At 40.3% G+C, this 21,277-nt stretch overlaps 1 non-coding gene and 1 pseudogene across 1 annotated transcript; one reads left to right on the top strand and one right to left on the bottom strand.

Annotated features, from left to right (window-relative positions):
- Window positions 1-301: 301 nt before the first annotated feature.
- Window positions 302-3,294, bottom strand: LOC132601921 (probably inactive leucine-rich repeat receptor-like protein kinase At5g48380; annotated as a pseudogene).
- Window positions 3,295-17,834: 14,540 nt separating this feature from the next.
- Window positions 17,835-17,941, top strand: LOC132604770 (small nucleolar RNA R71). The gene has a single exon (XR_009568871.1). It is a non-coding gene; the product is annotated as a small nucleolar RNA R71 (small nucleolar RNA).
- Window positions 17,942-21,277: the final 3,336 nt, after the last annotated feature.

The raw sequence follows: 21,277 nt of genomic DNA, 5'->3' as shown, positions 1-21,277 counted from the left end.
TGGTTATGGTTTGAAATGAGATATTTGCACTTGATAAAATACTGATATTCTGAGAAACTGCTTTAGGCCAATTTCTGAAGACAACTCTCAGAAAAATGCGTATAAAGTGCAGCATTAGTCTGCTGAGGCTTTTTTAGAAGCATGCAATCGATATGGCTTTCCAATGTTGTAAATTATATGCAAGTCTTAGATATTACAGCTGCAGCAAAAGCTATCAATGTAAAAACACAAAGCTTTTTTGATGCTATTAAATTGATGTGCTCTAACCAAATAAACAATAATAGTACTAGTCTTACAGACTTCAAATGGCAGTTGATAAAGGAGTTTCCTATACCTGGTCGTTTCGACCCTGAGAAATTGTCTTGAGTTTTTCATACACTGCCAGCATCATCGGCCTTTCAATAGGAAAAAACTTCACACAGTCACAAGCTAACTCTAGAAATTGGAGGATCAAATCATTGATTCCTTTCCCAAGCAAATCTCTATCTGCATCAAGTAGACTAGGCGAGTGATCAAATAGATATCTTGAGCTGGTCAATTCATGTGGCTCCTTCCCTGTTACAAGCTCGAGAAGCACAACACCAAAGCAGTAGATGTCTTGCTTGTAAGAACCTAATCCTGAATATCCAGCTACTGGGAAAAGACTCCACCTTAATGCAGTATCATTCTTACTCCGAAATTTTGCTTCCCAAAAGTTGGATATTTTTTGTTCAAAATTTTGATCTAGCAAGATACACCGTGTGCTTATGCTTCCGTGAGTAACGTGTAATTAATACCCATGATGTAGCCAAGCCAGGACTTTTTCTATCCCAAGTGCAATTTTAACTCTAAGAGGGAAGTCCAAAATCTTGGCCTTATCGTCGTTTGAGTGTAGCCATTCATGAAGATTTCCATGATGCATGTATTTGTAAACAAGAAGTATTTTTTCCCTTTCAACATAGAAACCTATAAGAGGTAATAGGTTTCGATGCCTCAGACCACCGAGAGTTGTAATCTCAGAGACAAACTCGTCCTCCAAATTTTCCCTAACATTGAGTTTCTTGATTGCAAGCGTCCAGCTATTTTGTAGAATTGCTTTGTACACATTTCCTAACATTCCAATTCCTACTAAGCACTCTTTACTGAAATAAAAAGTCGTTGTTTGCAGCTCCATGAAATTCATTCTAGTAACAAACTTCTCCAGCTTTAATATCTGAAAATCAGCAAGTTGAATCATTTGAACATACAGAAACAGAACAGAAACTTGAGAAGCTTGTTGCTGTCATGTATTGTTGAGCTGAGCTTAAATTGGTTTTCATGCTTAACAAACAACTAAAAAGAACGACGTCTCTTAGAGATACTGGTTATGCTACTAAATGGATTGCAAGAGTATTATGTAGATATCGAAAGAATCAGGTTCTTAGAAGACTGTTGATCAAAAGCTGCGAAGCTGATTTCAAGTGCAAGTTGGATTTCTTGAAGAATTATACTTATGGGCTACACGCATTGCATCAAGGAATTCGTGAACAACAAGGAAATATTGTTACACTTGCATAAAGGAAAAAGGTAAGGAAATAGGAGAAACTGTATGGAGGTTGAAGCAAATCAGTAAACCAAATCCAAGTGGGATTGATTCCTTAACCAAATTACTTTCGATTTTGGGGAATAAGTGTATAATAATTCGGCCAACGATACTCCTATATAAAGCACCGCATTGCTTCTATTGAGGCTCGTGCTATTTCGCACAAACACTAAAACTTGTTCCAGAGGAAGAAGCTGTCTTAGTTCTTGAGTTGGTTAGGCTTGAGTATTTGGTTCTAAATTGTAACCTATTTTACTTGTCAAAAGTATTGTTGTAGCTGATAAATGGTGAAGTTTGCTTAGCTTTCTAAACTAGGAGTATAGTCTTAAAAGGGGTAGCTACATTCAAAGTTGATTGCAGGGGTTAAGGTACTAGATTTAGTCCCTTTGGTTATAGAATTGTAACCTAAAACTGCTCTTGGAGATAGTGAAGTCTTGAGGTAAATCGTATGAGGGTAGGTCGTGGTTTTTTGCTCCCTTGAGCAAGGAGTTTTTCACGTAAAACTGCTTGTGTACTTTAATTTTTGCACTTCACTTTCAGTTTGTGTCTAGTTTACTGATGTTAAAGAATCAGGTTCTTTAACTCGGGGAAATCGGGGAAGACACAATTCACCCCCTGTTTTGTCTGGATGCATTGCTAAAATAACATATATGCTCATCAATCATCGAATAAAAAGTTTTACCTCCATTCAGTTCTCCAGTCAAGAATGTATATGTATCATGATGGATTTGCAATGACCAATCACTAAACTAGAACTACAACAACAAATATGTAGCTAACAGTGCAGAGGGGAAAAGCTGAAAAGCTAGCAAAATCTTTACCTTCTGGTGGTTGCTTATTTCCTCGTCACCTGGTGAATCACTTCGCGGACTTAAATGTTCATTTCTCCTCAGCTTCCATTTGTTCGATGAAACTATCTTGTTGATAGCCTTGGTAGGAAATTGAAATAAGCAAAATACTAAAACTAATGTATAGAAAAGTACTAAACCGACCACAAATGCTTGGACAAATGAAGCATAATCAATATGTTTCCATATCCAAGAATCCTCAAAGTCCTCAGAATACTCACATTTTTTCAAGGGCTTCCCACAAAGCCTAGAATTGTTTGCAAAACTGTCAGCTGTGATTTTTACGTTAACAAATGATGGCACTGACCCATTCAAGTAATTGTTGGCTACACTGAATATCTTAAGGCGAGGCAAAGATCCTATTCTGCTTGGAATTTCACCTCTTAGATTATTGTTGTCCAACATTAGAAAGTTAAGGTATGCACAATTAGCTATATCTGGCGGTATATTGCCAGAAAATAGGTTACTTGCGAGATCAAGTGTTGTAACATGTTCAACTATTACTGAAATATCAGAAGGGATAGTTCCATACAACTTGTTGCTAGAAAGATCTAAACCTGTCAAGCTTGTACAATTTTGAATCCCTCGAGGAAACTCACCTATTATTCCTAAGTTTGAAAGTCTGAGGTTCATCACCTTATTATCATAATCATGCCAGCATTGAATTCCTGCAAAATGACAGATGGAACCTTCGATAGCATTTCTGAAATCCCAGGGGCCCAAAGAATTGAAAGGATCTTGTAATGAATCTTTTATCGATTTCAAGCAATAAAAATCACTCTCTGTTGCACTGAAGACACAAATTGTGATAAGTAATATCAATAGAAAGCCAAGAAATGAGCAACTGAAAAAGAGAGGTCATGTTCTGAAATTGGTTTTCTCCATATTTTGAGAAACTTCCTGCAAAATCTTGAACCTCAGCATAGAAAATCTCTCTGAAGAATGATTATACTTCAAATTTTATACTAATTGTAGCAATGGAAAAAGCTTCAATTTTTGTCTATATTTATTGATGATTCTTGACTTCATGGTTTGATGTTTTCGGCTTAAAGGCTTCAAACATATGGAAATTGGGATAAGCGAATAGTCAAATAAGAATGGATGGAACTCTGGGAGATTATAAAACAACAGAATTGCATTAAACAAGAATAAACAAAATTTATAAAGAGGAAATGAGCAATATATAAGATTTACCTAATGGTTAAGTACAAAAATCAAAAAAATAAAATAACTAAGCAATCGTATAGTTGCTTTCCAAGAATTTTCTCCATCTGAAAAGCTGTCAATAATATGATTGTATTGTTAGAATATTATGTAAATATTTAGTTACCATCTAACTAAATATTTACATAATATTCTAACATGTATATTGTTGAGTCAATCCTACATATATAACACAATGAAGTCAACTACTTAATACCAATGATTTCTCCAATTCTCCTTATATTTAAGTGTATCCAGTTGTTGACAATTTTGCCTCAGTTTCCCCCTTTTTTTTTTAGAAGGTGATTTATTCTATTAGTATACACACTTATAGTCAACTTCTCTTATTTACAAGAAGCAAATAAAAGCTATCTAAATAAAGAAACTGCAAGATGTTAACGTCATGAACTGAAAACTTATGAGTATATTTTAATGACTAATTATATGTGAATGTAGTTCTACCACTTTAAGCATACAAATTGAGACTTCAAAAGTTCTACAATCTTTGGATTTGTCCTTTGGGTTCTATGATTCTGTTTGGTCGAGGCCATTTTCAGCATAATACTCATAGAAAATTGACAATTAAATTTGAAACTAAGTCAATTCAGAATAAGTCTTAAATACATCATATCATCATATATTATTAAAAGTGGGAAGCTCCATAGTTGAAAGTTAGATTACAATAATACCCTTCAAAAGTTAAAATAAGACCATTTTACCCTTCACTTAAACACTATTTATAATATTTATTTATTTTTAATGTAATTTACACCTTAAGGAGGTGCTTCCTTTTATTTCATCACAAAAAGAGCGGTTACAGAATAACAGTGGTTAGATGTGACTAAACCCCTGAAGTTTTCCTTAGTCTAATTTACAGGGAGAAATATTTAAGATAAAAAAACAATTTAAATAAGCATGTTCTTTCTTTGTTTATGTCTTATGGAGGCTGTCTCTTGAAAATCCAGGTAGTAAGCGCCACCAGCTTGTTTTGGAAGATCTTTAGTATCATAAAATTGTTTTTCCCGATCCTCCATGCTCCATTTGGCTAGAGCATCTGCAACTTGATTTGCCTCCCTATAACAATGTTGAACTTTGTTGGAAGTTTGAGAGAGCATTCTACTGATATCATCTATTGCATCTTGAAGCTGCCAAGTTGTGTTGCTTTTGCCCTTTATCATGTTAACAATGATTAGGGAATCACTTTCCAGAACAATATTTTGAAAATTCTGTGAAATACACCATTGTAAGCCATAGATTATAGCCTTTGCTTCTGCCAAATTACTGTTGCCCATTCCCATGTATTTAGCAAAGGCCATGATAATTTTTCCATTATTATCTCTAACTATTCCTCCCGCTCCAATAGAGTCAGCTGCATTGTGGCTGCCATCAGTATTGAGTTTTATCCAACCCATTGGAGGTCGGATCACGCAATCAATCTTATGTGAGCTGCTCATAACTTGATTGGTGAGATCCTGCCATTTCCATACCCATTGAATAGTAGAGTTGGTCTTTGATACTATCCATTTTATATGATAAAAGATCTGATAAATGATTCTGATGTTTGAAACCTTTTTCTTTCCATATCTATAGGCACATCTAGCCTTCCATATTTCCTATAAAATAAATATAGGAATAATTTTGAGTAGATCTTTGTGTAAGCAATTTCTGGGCTTGAATGTCCACCATCTCATCATTTGGGTTCTGATGGAGCCTGGTTCCCACGGTATTCCAAGAGGGGTACCAAAATAATTCCATATAACTCTTGTCCGGTCTCCATCTATGAAGGAGTGATGGATAGTTTCATCCTTAGCCTCATTGCAACAACAACATTTAATATCCACCTCAATACCGATTCCGCTAATTATATTATCAAATGGGAGTTTGTTTTTTAACAATTTCCATGCTAAGAAGGACATCTTGAAAGGTGTAGCTTTGTGCCAAATATTAAGAAGAAAATGATTTGGAGCCTTGCTCTGTCTGTTAATCTCCTATGCTGAAGATGTTGAGAATTTTCCACAAGTAGAAGTGATACGCTCAAATTACACCTATTAATGGTATAACGCGGACGTTGTCAAATATAGTAACCCAATAAGGTTGGGGTAGAACCCCACAGGGAATATGGAGAGAAAAGAGTACTAATTTTATGCGATACCGGTCTTTAAATGCTTTAATCCTATTCCGGATAGTTTGAATTGATTTTTGAATAATGTAATTTAATACTTTGACTTAAAATGTAATTAATGTGAGAGAGAGAGACTAAGGTTGTGTTCCCCAATTTGATTAGATATTATGCTTCAGGTTTCAAGGTGATATACTTCTAATGATGTTCTATGAATATGCACTTGGTCTCTTAAAGACTTCTTAATGTTTCCCAACAGTTAAACAATATTTCCTCTTTATGATTCTTCCGAATATAAAAGAGTTACAATCGAAGAGCGGCCAATAATGTCAATTTAGACTTATTCTTATTCCTAAGTTAGTCTATTAAACGAGGGTTAACGCCTCGAGTCATTGTTATTCAATCTTACCAATATTGACTCTCTTTCCCAAGAAAAGTCAATATAATGGCTTCGGCTAATGCTTGCAATCATTACCCAACGTTACAACTCAAAGATAGAATAAATAACAACAACCATTATGCATATATCATAAATAGAAACCCATTCACATAATACCCAGCATGGGATTCACAACCTTAGAATTGAAATTAGCTACTCATAATGTTTCTTGACAGAAAAAGCTTAAAGATTAACATAATACACTTACAATACTAACACAAGATGGAATGAGAGTGAAGTTGTTGCCTTAAATTCTCCAACCACTTCAAGATTAAAAACCTAGGGTTTATGCCTCTAAAATAAAATCTGAATGAATGAATTAAAACCCTACATTATGTATTTATAGAGCCAAAAATTGCGCCAAGTTTCTGGACAAAAATGCCCTTACGCCGCATTGTTACCGACCGTAACTCAGGTTACGGTCCGTCCTTCATTTCGTCATTTGACCACTTTGACGTTACGGCCACCATGCGACGGACCGTACCCTGTGTTACGGTCCGTCCTTCTGCAGCGTAAGTGGTGACAATTACTTGGCAACTCTCTGGAATTTTGGATGATGTTACGGTGAAGGGTTACGGACCGTAACATGAGTTACAGACCGTAACACTAAACCGTAACACTGAAGGTTTTATTGAAACTCTCTGGAAATTTAGCTCATGTTACGGTGACATGTTACGGGCCGTAACATGAGTAACGGACCGTAACACTCCACCGTAACACTGATGGGTTCAATGAAAACTTTCTGGAAATTCAGGCCCTGTTACGGTTCAAAGGTACGGACCGTAACATGAGTTACGGACCCTGTTACGGTCCGTAATATGAGTTACGGTCCGTAACATGAGTTACGGAGCGTCGCTTAGCTCCAATTTGTCCGTTTTTTCAGCATTACTTCTCATTTCCGATCCTTAGTTAATCAACCCTATAAAACACAAAAATAACATAAGAAACAATGTAAAAACACTTAAAATCAAGCAACATGTCTAGTTACAAAGGCATAAAATGTGCTAAAATTCACGGCACATCAACACCCCCAACTTAAGATTTTGCTTGTCCTCAAGCAACTACAACAATACTCGCTACTAACACACGACATCTTAGCAAAATAAGAATGACTACGGTGGGTTTGGCATGTGTTTCTAGCATGGACTCTTCGATCCAAGAAAAATATTTAGGCTCTTATCCATCTCCTGTTTGTGACACAAAACGCACATTTCAGAAAAATTTCAATTAACTATGCAACCTCAATTAATGACACAATCATAGTACGGGGGTCTCTATGCACATGAATTTCAACTTCTGGAAAGCCAGTTACTTTGAAACCTACAATCCTTATGCCCTCACATAGACCAAAGAATGTCCCAACACACATTTACGACATAAATGGGACAGAAGACTAAAGAGACAGAAGAACACTCACACTCACAAAGAAATTTGCATACCATGCGTGCACAAACCATAGGCTTGCCTTTATTTTCCATGCATTCAACTCTGAACAATTTGATCGTGATCACATTAGGACTTTTTGGGCTTGTAACGTTGGCTTAGGGACGGGTAGGATGAATATTTGGGTATCGGTGACTCACTCTCCTCGACACTTCTTTTTGACTTCATTCATCATTCTTCCTATCATTTCCGACCCTCCATCTTTAGCGTGGATTTATTTAGTACTTATATACCTATATATCTAAAAAAAAAAAAAAATTATATCCACGCTGAATTATGTCCCTTTATATTCGTGATCACCCCCAATAGGCCTTTGGCCTCATTTTTCGCATCTTGACTTATCACCCCCAACTTAGGCTTTTAGCCTCATTTTCCACACTTTTGACTTGTCACCCCCAACTTAGGCTTTTAGCCTCATTTGTCATTCTTCCGTGTCAAGGAGGGACTTGGTGTCAAATGGGATTATTCACAGAAGGGAAATAGGTTAGTTCATGGTTAATCGAAGAAAAAGTCTATAGGCTCAAAACTGGGAGACTAGGGATCATTTTCTGTACGGGCCAGGCTCATTTAAGATACTTGGGGGTTAATACAAAGAAAGCCTAAGATCACTTCACAATCAAATTCTCCTTAGAATTCACGCACGACCAACCGGGCAAGTTCTAGATTGCAAGCAGCATATGCAAATAGAAGCTAAAAACTCACCACACAATGGTATAAGGATTGTTTAAATATTCCGACTTCATTTCCTTTTGAAGATTTCATATGCATAAACACCCTTTCTTTGCAATGTCATTAAAAGAACCATACATGTCAATATCAACAACTCATTTTTGATGTATATCACAAATTATTTTTCGGAGGGATATCATTGAACTTGTAAAAATCATTTATATCTATGCTAGAAACATGGACCACTACCACTTAAGTCATCATTACTTTACTTCTATATTAAACATCCTAAACATGCTAGGTTTAACATACACATAGCATTCTTCGGGAATAGAAACACATAGCAAAGAACAGCCGAAGAACGTCCTAACACATACTTGCTAATAAAAATAATACCAACAAAACAAAACAATAACAATTGTCTTAAACACATGCTTATTATCACAATTTTGGGATAAAATACCCATCAAAACAAAAATACTAAAAACAATCTCCAGTATACTAAAACAGCAATCCCAACAACCAATCAGTAAATACTACACCCCCAACTTTAAAGCATGCATTGCCCTCAAAGCATCAATATAATGCATTAAAAAAAATGGAGGGCCTCCCTGGAGCGCACTAGGCACTCGGATCTGTCGCAGCATCATGGGGTGGAGCAGTGGGTGGGGGAGAAATACGGTGAGCCGGCTCAATGGGCTGAGCTGAGCTAGAAGTAGCTCCTGCGGTGTCGGAACTTAACCGGGACTCCTGGCGGATTCTTTTCAAAGTACGCCGCTCCTCTTCCTCATTCTGTGGGCGCAACTCAGCATATGGATCAAGACTTTGGAGAATGGGCTCGAGATGTGGCGATGCTCTGCTTCGCTTCCCTTTGTCCACAGAGGGGATATCCTCCTACAACTCCTCGTCGTGTTGTTCTTCAACCGTGTCTTCGTTGTCATCATCCCCTAGTAGGCTCTGAACCAGCTAGTATAGGCTCTGTACCAACTCCGTGTGTACTTTAGGAACCTGGTCTGTCGCCACAGCCACTTCCTGGGCCTTCAATTTCTGCACATCATCCTTGACAGACCGCAACTCACTCCGAATAGCGTCCAATTCCAATGTAGGGTGTGTCCTAGTCAGCTCAGTCATCCTGCCCTCAATACCATCTATTCGGGAGTGGATTTGTAGGTGGTCCGCAGCCATTTGTTCTTTTATCGGTCGCAGCGCTGCATCAATAGCCCTTTTTGTGTATAATATTAGTTCAGTCATGATCTGCTTGACCTGCCTATCTGTGCGATCCGCTTGCAGGACCACTGCCCCAAAATTGTCCCGGTTGAACATCATTTTTCTCGCAAGCTCGGGTGGGACTCCTGGTATTGCCTGCGGTTGTGCTGGGCTTGCTCCAGTGGAAGAGGTAGGACCACCCGAAGTAGGTGCGGCTGGAGGTGGCATAGGCTGTGTAGCATGATCAGCCGGTGGAGCCTCAGAATCTGTGGGCTAATCCGCAGCAGCTCCCTCTTCACCCATGATAGCCAAGGGTATAACATCTGACCCCGTAGGCCCCTCCGGCACCTCAGAAACAGATGCAGAGGGCAACGAACCCTGGCTCAACACCTCATCTTTCCCTTTTGTGATGTCATAAATATGGCTGGCAATCACACTGTGATCGATATGGGGTAGGGGTTCTGGTTCTGCATGCAAGCATAGTAGCGTAAGCAGGCATGGATGAATGAGGGAAGTGGCCGGCTGGGTGGCTCTCTCTCGGAGGTCTTCGGCTATCAGTCGTCCGAAGTTGATCTTATATCGCGACATTATGGAAGCCACAAGAACAGCCCTGTCTGGAGTCAAATAATTATCTGATTGGGTAGGACGGATGCGGAACAGAACAATTTGCCACCAAAACTTTGCCTTTGGCGTTAGGGTGTTTTTCCAAATACGCGTGGTGGCTGTCAACTTTGGCACTATGGCCCATTCAGGATCTGTTGTCCGTGCAATAACAGAAGCTACCCATTTTCGGATGGGGATTGTATCCTTCTGTTCAATTTTGTAGGCAAACTCCCCTTCTTCCGCTGCTGTAGGCTCTATATAATCTTCCCCGAATAGTGTTTTATTGATAGCCGATGGAGAGACATCTATCTTCTTTGTCCGGAATACAACCTCATTCATTGCCGGTACTTGAGTTGCTCGCTGCCCTTTCTTCACTACTTTGAATACAGCTGCCCCATATGAAGCGTAGAATTCCCTAACAAAAACCGGTATGTAGGACCCAACGGGGTTTTTCAAAAACTCCAACTTGTGGAATCGGATAGTATCACTAATGCCGGGATATCCTTCTATTCCATCGAAGATGAAATTCCGTTCCTCGAAAATACTCCGCCTTGGGTCCATTCCCTCACCTTTTACCCGCTCACACCCCTTGTTATACAAATCTTCAGATCCCTCCACATTAAACCGGAGGATCTTCTCAGTCATAGCTTGCAGCCGAATGTCAAGTTTCCTCCTTTCTTGTTCGCGCTCTTTTTCGCGCTCCTCCGCAGTAGGCTGTCTAATGGGTGGTTGAGGTCGGTGTGTTGGTGTGATAGCCCGCTGGGGTTCACTTTGGCTCGACGAACTCGACGAGCTCGACTCTCTCAACTCCTCAGTCGAGGAGGAACTTTCTGATTGTGGGTCTGGTTGGCTGGGTGCAACTGGTGGGGGTGGCTTGCTAGGTGCGACCGGCCTCTTTTTAGGCCTGGCGTCCTTGATCAGATCGTCGTCGCGCAGCCGTGAGGTTACCTTGCTTGCAGCACGACCTTTTCCTTTTTGCGCGACCTAGGTGAAGCCTTCTTTGATTGTCGTGGTTTACCCATACCTGTGGAAGGAAAAGTTAGATATGATGTACGAGAAGTTGTTAAAAAAAAATTAGACACCTTATGAATTTAAGCTAAGGACTTTAATTAGGCCAGGTACCGTAACACAGTCGACGGACCGTCGATGGTGTTACGGGCCGTATCTTCAACCGTAACTCAAATGGTTCAATTAAGCAAAGGGACCGTAACACAGTCGACAGTCCGTATCGTAGGATACGGTTCGTAACGTCTCACCGTAACATGATCAAAATTTCCAGAAAAGTTACTGGAAATTTGAGAGGTGTTACGGTATGATGTTACGGTCCGTCACTCGTGTTACGGTCCGTAACACCTCACCGTAACGTCTGTCAAAATTCCAGAAGGTTTTCATGGAATCCATCGATGTTACGGTGTGGTGTTACGGTCCGTAGCATAGGATACGGTCCGTAACATCAGCCAAATTTCCAGAAAGTTTTCATGGAAATTATCGGTGTTACGGTGCTCCGTAACACATAATGACGGGCAACGGATTAGCAAACAAATGACTTGGCCAAATTTTCTCGTTTTAAGCACGAGGCCAAGATTTTCGACTTAATGTCCCATGGGTATGTTGTAAAACAATATTATATCCCCTCACATGCCTCGGGTTACTCAGACTTCACCCGGTTTTATTAAAGTTTTCATTGGGGACTTTTATCGAACAGTTGGTGGGCAAACCGATTTAGTAATTTCACAAATGAAACCTTTAACCGGATTTGCCCTCCAATTCAGTGGGAAGCAATTGCTTGTGCCCACGAATCTTTTAAACAGCACCAATACCAATCCCAACCCCCAACCATTGTCAAATCCCCCATAACTTATCAATTGAAATTCAAACTCAATCAACACAGCCCAAAACACGAATTTCAATGCATAGTATACGAAATTACTCATGAGCATCATAGAACTCGCATTGATAGCTAAAAGAAAAGAGCAAAGACATGTAATACCGGATCGTTGGCGATTGTAAGGATGAAACTCAAACTTACAACAGGGATTGTGATAAGAAGATAGTAAAGAGATTTTTAGAGAAATATGGGGGAGAATGGAAAGATGAAGAGAGGAGGATGTGAAGAAGAGAAGAGAGGATTTATGAGGGACAGGGAGTTGAAAAACGTTTTAAGAATCCTTTTAATTTGAAATGGGAACCGTCGGTAATGTATTTAAACATTTCAGACAATTACGTTACCTGTTACGGACCGTATCCTGAGATACGGACCGTATCTTGTGTTACGGTCCATCAAACGACCCCGTTTCACTTATTCATTAATGACCTGGCAGTCCAATCGACGGACCGTAACTCGTGTTACGGTCCGTATCACCTGGCGTAACATGTTGAAAATTTCCAGTGAAGCCCAGATTTTGTATCAAAGTTACGACCCAGTGTTACGGTCCGTAACACGTACGACGGACCGTAACTTGTACCGTAACACTCTTCCTCATCCTTCAGTGATTTTTTATTTTTTTCTTTTTGCCTGTTACGCTTCATGATACGGACCGTAACATGAGTTACGGGCCGTAACATGGAGCGTCTCGCCTTGGATCACTCAGCAGTTATTTGGTCCCTTCAGTTCTCAAAATCCCACCACATTAGCACATCAACAACACAAAAGAATACAAGGAAAATACAAACTTTAAACTACTTACAAAGCAGTAAATGTGGGTTGCCTCCCACACAGCGCTTGGTTTAACGTCACAGCTCGACGTGGTACCTCATTTTCGAGTTCAGGAGCCATATTTCAAACGATACCTATCCACGACCTTACCATCATCAATACACCAATGGTAATGCTTCACTCTTTGTGCATTCACCTTAAAAGTCCGAGTGCCATCCTCGGATTGCACCTCAATGACGCTTCCATTTGGGGACACACTCACAATTTCAAAAGGACCAGACCAACGGGACTTTAACTTGCCTGGAAAGAACTTCAGGCGTGAATTGTACAACAAGACTAAGTCTTTTGGCTGAAAATCCCTTTTTAGGATCTTCGTGTCATGATAGTATTTCATCTTTTCCTTGTACGGTGTTGCACTTTCATAGGCATTGTACCTAAATTTATCCATCTCGTTGATTTGAAACAACTGCAGCTTGGTTGCTTCATGCCAATCCATATTCAGCTTTTTCAATGCCCAAAGGGCTTTATGCTCAAGCTCAATAGGCAAATGACATGCCTTCCCAAATACCAACTTATACGGTGAAGTCCCTATAGGTGTTTTGAATGCCGTGCAATATGCCCATAAAGCATCATCCAACTTTTTAGACCAGTCAGTGCGATTCACATTGACTGTCTTTGCCAAGATGCTTTTTATTTCTCTGTTTGAGACCTCAACCTGACCACTCGTCTGAGGATGATATGGAGTGGCAACCCTGTGATGCACGCCATATTTTTCAAGAAGATCAGCAAATGGTTTATTGCAGAAATGAGATCCACCATCGCTAATAATAGCTCTAGGAGTGCCAAATCTAGTAAAGATGTTCTTTTTGAGAAACTCATTGACTCTCCTACCATCATTGTTAGGCAAGGCCACCGCCTCCACCCATTTGGAGACATAATCCACTGCGACAAGAATGTATTTCAGGCCGTAGGAGCTCACGAAGGGCCCCATAAAATCAATTCCCCATACATCAAATAGCTCCACCTCAAGAACAAAGTTCATCGGAGTTTCATGCCTCCGACCTATTGTGCCCTGGCGTTGGCATTTATCACAAGAGCGTGCCAACATATTTGCATCACGATAAATGGCTGGCCAGTAGTAGCCACACTCTAGCACCTTGGCTGCTGTTCGATTTCCACTGTCATGTCCACCAACTGGAGAATCATGGCACCCTTTCAAAATGTCCATCACCTCAGATTCCGCCACACATCTCCGGATCATATTGTCAGCACACGTTCTGAATAAGTAAGGCTCATCCCAACAATACTGTCGGCGGTGTCTCAAGAACTTCTTCTTTTGATATGTCTTCAACTCTTCAGGAACGATGCCAGTTACCAAATAATTGGCAATATCGGCATACCATGGTGCCACATCATTGGAAATGACCAAAACTCTTTCATCCGGGAAAGTGTCATCAATATCTAGCACATCACTCGGTCTCCCTGGTACTTCAAGTCTGGAAAGATGGTCAGCTACTTGATTTTCTGACCCTTTCCGGTCTTTGACTTCAAAGTCAAATTCCTGTAGCAACAAAACCCATCTTATCAACCGAGGCTTAGCATCCTTCTTCGCCATCAAATAGCGCAATGCAGCATGGTCAGTGTGAACCACTACCTTGGCACCCAACAAATAAGCCCGGAACTTTTCAAAAGCATAAACAATGGCAAGTAATTCTTGCTCCGTTACTGTGTAGTTCAGCTGAGCTCCATTCAATGTTTTGCTGGCATAATAAATTGGGTGCAGGATTTTGTTTAGCCGCTGACCAAGCACAGCTCCAATTGCAAGACCACTGGCGTCACACATTAATTCAAAGGGAAGTGACCAATCTGGGGACACAACAATAGGTACGGAGATTAATTTTAGCTTCAACTCGTTGAACGCCTTGATGCACTTCTCATCAAAATTGAATTTGGATTCTTTTTCTAAGAGTTTGCACATGGGATTTGCAATTTTGGAGAAGTCTTTGATAAACCTTCTATAGAATCCGGCGTGCCCCAAGAAACTCCGAACTCCTTTTACTGAAACGGGCGGAGGGAGTTGTGAAATCACATCGATTTTAGCTTGATCAACCTCAATCCCTTTTTCTAAAATCTTATGGCCAAGGACAATGCCCTCCTTGACCATAAAATGACACTTCTCCCAGTTGAGCACGAGGTTGGTTTCCTCACACCGTTGTAGCACCCGATCAAAATGACCCAAACATTCATCGAATGAATCTCCCACCACAGAGAAATCATCCATGAAAACTTCAAGAAAGTTTTCAACCATATCAGAGAATATGGACATCATGCATCGTTGGAAGGTAGCTGGTGCATTGCAAAGACCAAATGGCATCCAGCTGAAAGCGAATGTCCCATAGGGACAAGTGAAAGTAGTCTTTTCTTGGTCTTCCAAACCAATGTTGATCTGGTTGTATCCTGAGTACCCATCCAAGAAACAGTAATAAGATCTTCCGGCTAGCCGATCAAGCATTTGATCAATAAAAGGCATAGGGAAATGGTCCTTGCAAGATGCGGTATTCAGCTTCCGATAGTCCATACACACTCTCCAACCGGTGACAGTCCTTGTCAGAATCAACTCATTTTTAGAGTTAGGGACAACAGTGATGCCCCCTTTCTTTGGCACACACTGAACTGGGCTTACCCATGGACTGTTGGCAATCGGGTAAACCACCCCACCATCTAACCACTTAATAATCTCATTCTTCACCACCTCTTGCATCAGTGGATTTAATCTTCGCTGATGCTCAACACTCGGCGAACTTTCCTCCTCCAACTGTATTCGGTGCTCACAAATTCCGGCGGGAATCCCCCGGATGTCTGCAATAGTCCATCCCAAAGCTCTTAAATGCTTTCTCAATACTTCGATGAGTCTTTGGATTTGGCCCTCATTCAGAAGTGATGACACAATAACTGGGAGGGTAGCATTCGTTTCAAGAAACACATATTTAAGATGAGCTGGAATGTGCTTGAGATCCAACTTCGGTGGCTCAATAATTGAGGGTATTGCTGGAGGAGTTGTTCGTTTCTCTAGATCAAGAGATAGTTTGTTGGGCTCATAAGAGTAAGACCCCAGACCGATGAGTGCATTTATTGTCTCAGTATATCCCTCCATTTGTTCAGCATCAAAATTTACCAAGATGGCCGATAGTGCTTCACTCAAACATTCTTCCTCCATTTTGAATTCCACAGCATCATCCACCTCATCAACAGAATTGATGACTGAAATACTTTGATAAGGACTAGGTAATTTCATACCTCTGCTTGCGTGGAAAGTTACCTCCTCATCGTTCACCCGGAACTTTATTTCGTGCTTCTCGGAATCCATAAGAGCTCTCCCTGTGGCAAGGAAAGGTCTTCCCAGAATAATAGGAATTTCTTGATCAATAGCACAATCAAGAATCACGAAATCTGCCGGCAGTAGGAATTTCCTGATTTGAACCAGCTCATCATCAACTACCCCCACTGGCCTTTTTATCGATCTGTCAGCCATCTGCAATCTCATGGTAGTTGGCCTCGGCATCGCTAACCCTGATCTCATAAAATTTTCCAAGGGCATAAGATTTATGCTAGCCCCGTTATCATATAAAGCCCTAGCTAAATTTTGCTGCCCTATGGTGCATGGAATTGTGAATGCTCCAGGATCTTCCCTCTTTTGCACTGTGGTCTTGGAAAGAATGGCACTAACGCGGTGAGTGATGCCCACAGTGTCATGTTTCAATGGTTTTTTCTTCTTTGTTAAAAGGTCCTTCAAATACTTAGCAAAGCCAGGCATTTCTTGGACAGCATCCATGAACGGAAAATTCATCGTTAACTGCTTGAGTTGATCATAAAATCGCAAGCACTTCTCATCTTCTATTTTTCTCACCAGGCTTTGAGGAAAAGGTGGTGAAGATTTGAACAATTGGCTCAAAGGGCGAAGAGCACCGGAAAGTTTTGCCTTCCCCTTTTCCTGGTTTTCCACCGGTTCCTTTGGTTTATTAAGATTCAGCTCTTCTTCAACTACAATGGGGACTTCCTCCCCTGCTTCTTCCTCGACAATATCATCCAATACATTAGGCTGCGCTTCTTTTTCAACAATTGGTTCCTGATCAATTGGCTTTTTATTGTCACCCTGAAGTATTTTTCCACTTCTGGTGCTAATGGAAAGTACATTCTCCACAGAGTTCACTCCACTACCTTTTGGATTAGGAACTGTATCACTCGATAATTGTCCCCATTGAGGAGTATGCACTTCTCGGGAAAGGTCTCTGAATTGCGCTTCAAGCTTCTGAATGGAAGCTGAATGCGATAGTTGGACCTGGGACATTCCCTTGATTGTGATCTCTGTTCTGTCTTGATTCATCAGCATTTTCTGCATCATACTCTTCAGTTCTGCAGAATCATTAGACGTGTTGCCAGCAGAGTTAGTAGCTGAATTATCTCTCCATGGCTGGGAATTGGATGCTTGCCCCCTAGGTGGAATGTAGGGGTTAGAGCTCTTGTTGCCATAATTATAGTTATTGTAATTCCCTTGATTGGGATTACCCTGATCAGTTCTTCCATAATTATTTCCTTGGTAATTTTGTTGAGGCCTTTGCCATGGGTGATTACCGGGACCTTGGTAGTTTTGCCGCTGATAACCCTCTTGCGGGTTATTGACATAATTAGCATCCTCATATTGTGGCTGCCCCTCAAGATAAGTTTCGTCAAAAACTTGATACATTCCGGGAGCATGAGGTGGCATCTCATCGACAGCATTTACACATTTGGCCTCTTTCTCCATAAGCCTTTTGGATAATAAATCCACGGTGGTTTGCAATTGAGCGAACGCATGATCTCGCTTATGATTTTCTTTGGCCACCGCGGCCACAGAGGGACTACCATATGATAGGATTTCGCTATCACTCGAATGCCAGGCTTGATTATGGGTAGTAAGCTTGTCGAGCAACCGGGTGATGTTGACAAAGGATTTGTCCATGAAGCATCCCCCAGCTGCAGTGTTGACAGCTATTTGATTCATTGTATCTAGCCCCTTGTAGAACTTCTCTGTGAGAATTGCATCTGGAAATCCATGAGTCGGAGATTGAGCTAGATAATATTTGAACCTCTCCCATGCAGCATATAGTTGTTCCCCTGGAAGTTGTTTAAACCCAAAAATCTTATCCCGAAGCTCAGCCTTTTTGCTGGGTGGGAACCATTTTTTTAGAAAGATATTGGCCAGCTCATTCCAGGTATGAATAGTATTGCTCGGGAGCTTTTCATACCATTCCCTAGCTTGGCCAGCTAAGGAATATTTGAAAACCCGCAGTCGCAGCGCATCAGCAGGAACAGCACCTTGAGATTGTTGGGAACATACATGCACGAAATTCTTTAGGTGTCGAAGTGGACAGTCCTCCGAAGAATTTCGGAAATAGCCTTCAAGTTTCAATAGCTGATAGAAAGAACTATCATTTTTGAAATTAGCATTTCCTGTTCTCGAGGGAACTACAGCAGAAGCATAATCAGCTTCGCCGATGAATTCTGCAAATACATTCTCATCCTCCTCTTCTTCTGGTGCAGGATGGTTCACTTGGATCCCCCCTTGGTTCCCTTGATTGCGATGGGGTCTTCCAGCCATGTTCACCTGGTTCACTAAAACAGCAAACGAGGTGTGATGGAATAGAAAAAGTTTTAAATAATAGTACACAACAATTAGTAATTTCTAAACCGTATTCCCCGGCAACGGCGCCAAAATTTGATACGCTCAAATTACACCTATTAATGGTATAACGCGGACGTTGTCAAATATAGTAACCCAACAAGGTTGGGGTCGAATCCCACAGGGAATATGGAGAGAAAAGAGTACTAATCGTATGCGATACCAGTCTTTAAATGCTTTAATCCTATTCCGGATAGTTTGAATTGATTTTTGAATAATGTAATTTAATACTTTGACTTAAAATGTAATTAATGTGAGAGAGAGAGACTAAGGTTGTGTTCCCCAATTTGATTAGATATTATGCTTCAGGTTTCAAGGTGATATACTTCTAATGGTTGTTCTATGAATATGCACTTGGTCTCTTAAAGACTTCTTAATGTTTCCCAACAGTTAAGCAGTATTTCCTCTTTATGATTCTTCCGAATATAAAAGAGTTACAACCGAAGAGCGACCAATAATGCCAATTCAGACTTATTCTTATTCCTAAGTTAGTCTATTAAACGAGGGTTAACGCCTCGAGTCATTGTTATTCAATCTTACCAATATTGACTCTCTTTCCCAAGAAAAGTCAATATAATGGCTTCGGCTAATGCTTGCAATCATTACCCAACGTTACAACTCAAAGATAGAATAAATAACAACAACTATTATGCATATATCATAAATAGAAACTCATTCACATAATACCCATCATGGGATTCACAACCTTAGAATTGAAATTAGCTACTCATAATGTTTCTTGACAGAAAAAGCTTAAAGATTAACATAATACACTTACAATACTAACATAAGATGGAATGAGAGTGAAGTTGTTGCATTAAATGCTCCAACCACTTCAAGATTAAAAACCTAGGGTTTATGCCTCTAAAATAAAATATGAATGAATGAATTAAAACCCTACATTATGTATTTATAGAGCCAAAAATCGCGCCAAGTTTCTGGACAAAAATGCCCTTACGCCGCATTGTTACGGACCGTAACTCAGGTTACGGTCCGTCCTTCATTTCGTCATTTGACCACTTTGACGTTACGGTCCGTCCTTCTGCAGCGTAAGTGGTCAATTACTTGGCAACTCTCTGAAATTTTGGATGATGTTACGGTGAAGGGTTACGGACCGTAACCCTAAACCGTAAAACTGAAGGTTTTATTGAAACTCTCTGGAAATTTAGCTCATGTTACGGTGACATGTTACGGACCGTAACATGAGTTACGGACCGTAACACTCCACCGTAACACTGATGGTTTCAATGAAAACTTTCTGGAAATTCAGGCCCTGTTACGGTTCAAAGGTACGGACCGTAACATGAGTTACGGACCCTGTTACGGTCTGTAACATGAGTTACGGTCCGAAACATGAGTTACGGAGCGTCGCTTAGCTCCAATTTGTCCGTTTTTTCAGCATTACTTCTCATTTCCGATCCTTAGTTAATCAACCCTATAAAACACAAAAATAACATAAGAAACATTGTAAAAACACTTAAAATCAAGCAACATGTCTAGTTACAAAGGCATAAAATGTGCTAAAATTCACGGCACATCAAGAAGGCATCCAAATTGGTGTGTCAAGACATTGTGGATTCCCTATTGGTATACTGAGAATAGCTTCTGCTAAATATTCAGGTAAGTGCAGATGGTCAATGTTCCAATGCCCATTTTCAATTAGATCCTTAACAACTTGAAGTCTGTTAGGATCATTATGATTTATAATCTGAGCAATGGCACCAAAACCTGTCCAGTTGTCCCACCATAAACTTGATGAACCAGAATTAACCTTCCATAATATTTGTTCTTCAGCTTTGCCTTTTACTGCTAGAATACTTTGCCATCCATGAGATAAACCTGCTCTCCATTTTCTGTCAATGGGATGAGCCAATCTACACTATTTTGTTTTGAGAAAGTTGGCCCAAATAGAATTAGCAGTTCTGAATCTCCACCATCTTTTCATAGCCAATGCATCACTGATATCTTTTAATTTTTTGAAACCAAGTCCACCTTCTCTGATAGGATAACACATTTTTTCCCATGAACTCCAACGGTGTCTCTTCTTTTCATCACTTGATCCCCAAAAGAATCTAGTCATATATCTTTCAATTTGAAGAAAAAAAATCATTGGGAGGTGTCATAGCAGCTAGAAGGTAGATAGGTTGGGATTGTAAAACATGTTTGATGAGAACAGCTTTCCCTCCAGTAGATAGAAGTTTTCCTTGCCAACCTGATGTTTTTCTCACCACTTTTGTAACAGAATCAGTGAAGGTAGAATTGAGTTTTCTACCGACATATATAGGACATCCAAGATAGATAAAAGGAAATTCTTTGTGCTTGTATCCTGAAATTTCTTTGATTCTGGATTGCACTTCTGTTTTGGTATTAGGACAGACAAGAAAAAAGCTTTTATCATCATTGATCATGTCACGACCCAACCCCGTAGGCCGCGACTAGTGTCCGTGCTGGACACCCAAACGTACCCAATAACCCAAACCAGCATATTAGCAGAATATATCAATATAAAAGTCAGTCAGCGTTACTAGTCATCACAGATGAACAGGTATAGCACGAGGAAGCCGATAAGGCTATCACAGATCATATCAACCCAAAACATATACAGAACCCACATGTATGTCTACAGACCTCTACAAATAACAACCGAATCATAAGACGGGACAGGGCCCCGTCATACCCATGAATAACATACGTATGTACAATGGCAAAAGACTGTACCAAAACGTAGGCTCCGAATAAAAGAGCACTCCAAGATAGCAGAATAGAGTCCTAGGCAGGCGGGTCAGCAAATCGGTCGTCTGTACCTGCGCG

Source organism: Lycium barbarum, chromosome 7, assembly GCF_019175385.1.
Source record: "Lycium barbarum isolate Lr01 chromosome 7, ASM1917538v2, whole genome shotgun sequence".
Taxonomy (NCBI): Eukaryota; Viridiplantae; Streptophyta; class Magnoliopsida; order Solanales; family Solanaceae; genus Lycium; species Lycium barbarum.
This window is presented reverse-complemented; position numbering and strand designations above follow the sequence as displayed.